Here is a 7,016-nt window from a genome sequence, read left to right on the forward strand (position 1 = left end):
GCATTAGATCAAAGGGACACGAAAAAATCTATTGAGGTCGCAGGGACAGACGGGCTTCGGATTGCATCGGAAGTGCCCAACAAGGTAATGCTTTTATTAGTATTTGTTTCAATTTGCAAACCAACAGGCGGTGAAGCAGGCCATACGAGTTTGCGCAAACGGAAAGAGGGACAAGGACGCAAGCATTATGCGGCAAGCAATAAACATAAAAGAATATTACCATTTGAAGATGTTTTTATTCCGTTGAAACGTTTCGTAAGGTATTTTCGGCAGGACTGGGAATCTTTAACGTATTTTACAGAAGAAGTTGGTCATTATTCGAGCTTTTTAGAGGGACTAGTCAGCATGCTACGCAATTTGAAGTATATTATAAGTGGGCACAACAATACGCTCTCTGTTCAACTTACGATATAATTCAGAATGTTAGAGAAGAAATATGGTGTCTTCAAAATAAAAACGTAACGCTGGATGCCGCCGACGCCACAAAAATTGTATAGTATAATGCAAAGGGCATTCCCAAATACGAAACGAGGGATTTCCCTGCCAATTCCACTGTGCACTCTGCTAGCAGTGGTAACATAGATGAACTTTTTACCGAGCTTCGACTCACTTCGAACATTTGTCTTAGACTCTGACTGTATTGCAGTTCCACCCTTTGTGCATAGATGCGCTCAATAACCTGTACGAACAATAGTGATCTAACATTCAATAAGGTTGTAACAGTAAAAGGTTCAATAACGTAACACTCTCTCATTTTCTCATGAATGTAGCTATCTAACGCAAATATCTGCTGACGAAAATCCCTTTTTAGAGGCTTCGATGCGTGTCCTTATTAACTTCAATATGCTAGGTGCAATGCGCTACGGACCTGTCACATCCTTAATCACTGGTCAGCGAAAAACGCATGCACCCTCAGTAACCCTTGCTTTACCTTCTAGCTTATCGATATCATATGATGTATTACCAAGCGATTTCAAGCATATACAAGGTAAACGAGTTTTCTACTCGCTGCTACTAATTGTGCTCGAGCGAACTCGATCTGAAAAGATTTCAACTCCGTGTTCTGAAGCCATCTGCCTACTTTGCTCGTGTCTCGGCCCCGTATCGGAAACTGCCGTCACGATAGTAGCGAGTGACTTCAAAGGTGACGAACTTGCTTCGCAAAGCTAGCGGCCGGAGTAAATTCGGCCTTTCTATGAACTCTCTTAAAAACGCACCCTCGAGGCCATAATATATTAAACAAGCATTATACAGCTAGCTGTTCAACGAATGTATCAACACATTTCTATTTAAGCAAACATCTATGTACGTACACAGAGCTGCATACATTCGCAAATACGAAGGTGCTTGTACCGCTGCTGGCTCTTGAATAGGTAGGGAGAAAGGGAGGAAACATACCTGCAGAAAAATAACCCCGGCTAATACGCATTCGTGGATTATTATCTTAGGAGAGTGGTCATTCGAGCTGTGTGCCTCCGTCGTATAGTACCATAACGTGAAATACAACCCCTTCGGAATATCTTATACTTAAGGAAAAGAGGTTCGTGTACTTTACTAATGGTTTCAGGCATTTATTCGGAAGGGGCAAGGGTTTTCCTTCTTTTCAAAATCAAATTTTCATTTTCGAGAACTATCAGCAGGAACAGCAACAAAATGGTTCCGGGATCCCAATAACGCGGTTTATGAATGAAAAGTTAGATTAATTTGCATTAATGAAAGGTCGCTAAACAGTTAAAATAATGACAAACGCAATGAGATAGTTAAACACACTGTAAAAATGTTGTCGTTTTTCAAGGCTCCTAGCAGATTGTTTCCATTTATTAAAAGCATTGTGTCATTGGGTGGTGTGTTCTTCAGTACGCCTTAAGGTTAGTGAAGGAACAATTCAAGCTAATTGGAGAAAAACTATTTTTCCATTATTAATCCATATTTAAGAAGGATGCGACAATGTAAACACTCTGTATTTCACTCCGATCCCGTTTTTTTTTTTTTGTTTCCAGTATAAAAATGCGAATTAGAAATTGTTATATTTATTCCCCTCTTATTTCGATGGCATCGTAGTAGATTTAACGGCCAACAAGGCTGCGTTTGCCTCGATCCTCTTTATCCGACGTGTTAATGCAGGAACTTCTAAATTAAGTTATCAGGTTCCTGCATTGACACGGCGACGATTATATAATACAGTAAGCATTTGGCGAGTCATGCGTTGTAACAAGTATTCACGTCTTTCCTAAAAGTGAGTTGATTCCTACCAATACGAATCGGTAGAGATTCTTAAGTAGTGGAAATTCCGCTCATGCACAGATATACTTTAGGGCAAAGTGGGCATTTAAAGCTTAAACAGAGATAGACTAAACTGAGGATACTAATTATAAAATGTTCTACTACTGCTGAAACTTACCTACAATCGTATGACCTAAACCCTTTTTTCTTAGTTTTTACTATTGTTCCCCTTTTATTCACACCATATATTGATTTCTAGTCCCATAGGATATATATTAGCAGAAATGGCCATCTGCATTGATCTATGCAAGCCAATCAGTTTCACCTATTCCGTCGGGTCGGTCTTAATCAACCTGCGTTTGGTTACTTCATGGTGAAAATGAAGCGTGTGCACTTGCTAACTGATGGAATTTATATAGTAGTCGCTGACACTTCAATGCGCAAAAATTGAGGATTCGTATAGCAATCTTGGTTTGTTCTTCCGAATAGGCCTCTGAAGCATCGCTATATGACAGTAGCAGGGCTTGTGGTAAAAAGAATACACTTACCTACAGAGAAACTTTTGGCCACTTTTATTACTTATATATATATATATATATATAGATTGTAGTCATCCATTTTTATTGGAAGGGCTCAATTAAAAAGAGAACAGCGGGCAAATGCTTCAGTCTGTCTGTTAATGACTCAGAAGAGTCATTAAGCGTATTCTCATCACCTGCATGCCATCCTCTATAATAACAAAATGATTATTTAAAATCAAATAGTGCTGAAAGATTCCGTCAATTTCTATGACCACCACGACTTTTAATGATCATACCGAAGTTAACCCTTAATCAAAAATCAAAATGGGCACAACTAGGTTATTGTTGGCATTGTGAGGTTGTCAACAGATTTAAATGAACACCGCACACGTTAGCATGCATCCGTATTTATGTGCCTATCCTAGTATAGCTAAAATCTAAAACAACTTCAACCTGAACCTGTCGTCTGTCATCACCAAATAAAGAAACGATTGTAACCATATTTGTTTTTAGCGGGCATCAATATTTATAGTGATTACCCATTATTAGTGCGGTACCGATTTCGCTATCCAATATAACCATTCTGAGGGCCACCATACACAGTTGATATTCAGTGTTGCGGTCTTTGTGTTATTAATAAAATCTCTAATAATATAAACTACGCCGCCAGAGAAATTAAACTTTTGTTATTTTGTAGTTATTTAATTAGGAAGATATCCCGTCTGAGCAGCAGTTGGCTATGGTCAGTGATGAGGGAAACCTTTCATTTTGGTAACGTCGCCGCGTTTTCCATCAGCCGGTCAATCCAGTTCCTCCATATCGCTTTGCTGATCAACTGACCGTAGCCTCGTAGGCTCCAGTACGGAAAGCGACGGTGGTATATTATCAATCACATCGAGGAGATACGCCATCTGGTGGACGTTTTCTAGGACAGGGAGTCTTGGAGCCCTCCGCACATTCCCCGTGTTCACAGAAGGGCCAGCGTGTTTCGCCAAAAACGAGTCACCCTGCAGCGACGGAGTCCGCGCAACGCCCGGGTTACCTGTGTTCACCGTCGCGTTCAACGCAGCTGGCACCGCTGCTGTTATCGACTCTGAGGTGCTGGCCGTCTCGCTATATAGAGACGACCGGGTAAACACACGAAACTTACGAGGCTTCTGCGCACCAGTCGTGTTGAATGGTGATGTTCCATAAGGTAAGGGCGTGCCATCGTCTTGGGGTGGAATTTCGGATCTGGCCTTGCTGATGTTCGTTGTGGGGGTTGTATTACCTAGCGAAAGTGGAACCCGCATAGGAATCGAAGGCGAGGGAAGCCGCATTCCCGTTAAGGAAATGACCCGCCCGCTTAACGGGCCTCAATGATCTTCGTTGTTCTGACTCAAACAATGCAACACTTTCCTAACACGGGTTCGACAGGCCGTTGGAAACTGTACTAAAATCGCGCAGTGACAATAACATAATGAATAGGGCGATGTATAGAACGGTACGGTATACCATTATTCCGTGAAGACTTTATACATCACTGGAATGAATTGATCAAAGCTTAGAACCGAGTTAAAATGACGGATATTAGCAAACTAGGTCGTACGTGAGTTTGTCACTGAAGGTACGTGTATCCTTTGAACACATACTAGCCAATAATAGTACAAGGGCATAACGTACCGATGACAGTCAAATGAAAATGGAACCTGCGTGCAAAAACAGATTAGTAAGCTAGGTGGAGCTGGGCCAAAAAAGCGTGTGCCGATTGAAATATTTTGAATCCTAGACATGCTTAGCTAGGCACAAGTGAACTTCACATGTCGAACGGGCAGATCTATCAAAAAGATCATTGATAACGCCGGTTCAGATGGTGTCAGACACGTATATGAGACTTCTGCCAAAAGTAATACCAGGAATGGCTATACGAAAAGGGGCAATTCGCCCTTTACTGTTGGATACTATGTCGGCTCCTGAAGTTTTACATCTAGTTCAAGGTATTCAGATTAAGCAAGTAAAATCATGTAAAGCAAGTAATGCTGTAACATCCGAAATATTTCGGTTGCAAGTGATCTCAGATAAACCTTCTTGCAAAACCTTTCACGAGACTCAGATTTAGAAGACCGTATTTGTTCATGCTAGCCCCTATTAGCTAATCCATGTCATAGACATGAAGTTGCTAACGGTTCCAGTGATACTTTCGAACTTGCATTTCGAAAGTAGTGCGCTTTAGCTTCGCCACTGCCCTGAAAGGAACTCGTCTCAAAGTTTTATTCAAAACATTGATATTTCCACAAATCACTCAGATTTGTGAAGTTGAACGTTCGTAACAACCGGTGTGTACCAGTTAGATGTTCTTGTTACCATGACTAGAATCACAGATCACACCTTTACCACAGTTCAGATTCAGTCAGAGAGTGCTGCCTGTAAGAAATGATTCATATGGAATGTCAGGTGGTAGGTCTGAGTAGGTCTCAAAACTGGCACAAGACTTGGCGTCATTGGTCTCCGAAAACATCGGAATGTTATTTTTGGTAAAAGGCCAAAATGCATCACGGCGACTGTGTGACACTGAAGGATGCACCCTAGATGGCCGACCACTACTGAAATAGTACTCCACGCGGTGCAAGCGTCTAGAGCCTACTATGGTCCTAAATTGAGCTGGTGACGCGGATTCACCTGCTTACTTGTGTTCAGTCACTTTAGGCAGCTCCGTGCGGAGCCTTGAACATTATTGCTCAACGGCAGTGTTTGTGGATACTGAAACTTGAACAGGAACAACGACGGGTTTTCACAGTTATTGCAAAGAGAATATCGATAAGGCCAATAAAAAGTGCTTTGTTTTGACATATATCTCACGAGCATGCCATAATTGCTAAAGTAATTTATTTCCAAGATACTTATATAGATGATATTACTTCAAATATAATATATCAGCCAACCCTTTCGCTAGTTGTTATGCCGACCTCGGCCATTGGTGTTAGGCTGTTTAACCATACCTCGGGTTCAGTTCAAAAGCAATATTAAATTATACATTAATCAATACAAACATTGCATAATTGCGTTGTGTTCTAAAAACGTTATAACACGCGATCAAAGAACGTACCTTTGTCGTTTAATACAATTAATCTCTCATTTGGCGGGCAAATTTAAAAAAAAAACTGCGTCTATGGTAAAGGTGCAAAAGAGAAAGTCATTTGAAGTCGCCTGATTGACACTACGTTGTTTGCCTGTATGAGAAATCACAAAATACCGCTGTTCTGTACAAGGATGTGCGGTACCCGGTTTTCTAGGCACCCGATAGACTGGGAAAAGATGTTGAAAATTTAAATAATGCCAGACTTCAGTTCTTTGGCAACGAAGTGGTCATTTTGATCACTCATTGCTGCCGCTGCCGCTGCTGCTGTTGGCGTCGCCATTACCTATTATCAAATGTCTGTTTCTAAGACAAAAGAAACGACGATCGAAGTTGAATTTAGTGGTCCCTAATGATCTTCGTCGCTGTCCTGCATATATATCTCTGAGATCTGATAAGGAAGAGGTTTCTTGGAGCTTTCATTTGCTCATGTCCGCGAAGGCACTTCCTTGCTAAAAGGTCAGCAACTATTTGCCATGATAGCAAAAAATTCTGCTTACAACAAACGGTCGTCGAATACGTAAGCAGAAATACTAAGTGATCCTTTATTACGGGAAGTACTCCCGTGTAGGTGTTTACCGGCGTTATTATACTGCGTCATTGTGATCCATAGTAATAATCACGAAATCAAGTAACTTTAGTAGGGCTGTAATAATGGTAGTGTTCTTTTCTTTTAATCTGTGCAAATGAATGCATTTGGCAACCAGGACTGATTAAACTCTTTAGGCTTTTTAGGACGCCGATGTCTGTTCGTGCACAATGCATACACTTCTCGGTCCGGCCAAACCAGCAATTCAGCGGTCCTGACAGAGTTTTAGGTTTCCAGCACTCATTTCTAATAATTGCCTCGATTAGATGACGAGCAGAAAATGCGGACAGTCTGCCATCACTGATGCATTGCCTACTGCTAAATAAATACTTCACATGGCGGTCTAAATACACAGATAGAGATATAGGAACACGACTGCCTAACACACACACATAGAGGCACACCAAAACGAATGGCTTCTATATACCAAAACTAGAAAGGTTAATTATTTTTCTCATACAAAACGGCACAAGACGTGGGAAAAGCACGATGTAAACAAACCGTAATGTTACACTTAGATAATACGAGCGATGCCGATATTCTCTGGGTTTTGATGGCAAGTAAAAAT

The 7,016-nt window shown here is 41.1% G+C and overlaps 1 protein-coding gene across 1 annotated transcript in view; it reads left to right on the forward strand.

Moving 5' to 3' along the window:
- Positions 1-216, forward strand: part of LOC111264522 (uncharacterized) — a 79,115-nt gene extending 78,899 nt beyond the window's left edge. The window contains exon 9 of the mRNA XM_086970110.1: positions 128-216. The gene's annotated coding sequence lies outside the window, so the exon portion shown is untranslated. The remainder of the gene's footprint in view (positions 1-127) is intronic.
- The last annotated feature ends 6,800 nt before the right edge of the window (positions 217-7,016 follow it).

This window comes from Varroa jacobsoni, unplaced genomic scaffold (genome assembly GCF_002532875.2).
Source record: "Varroa jacobsoni isolate VJ856 unplaced genomic scaffold, vjacob_1.0 scaffold_869, whole genome shotgun sequence".
NCBI classification, from domain to species: Eukaryota; Metazoa; Arthropoda; class Arachnida; order Mesostigmata; family Varroidae; genus Varroa; species Varroa jacobsoni.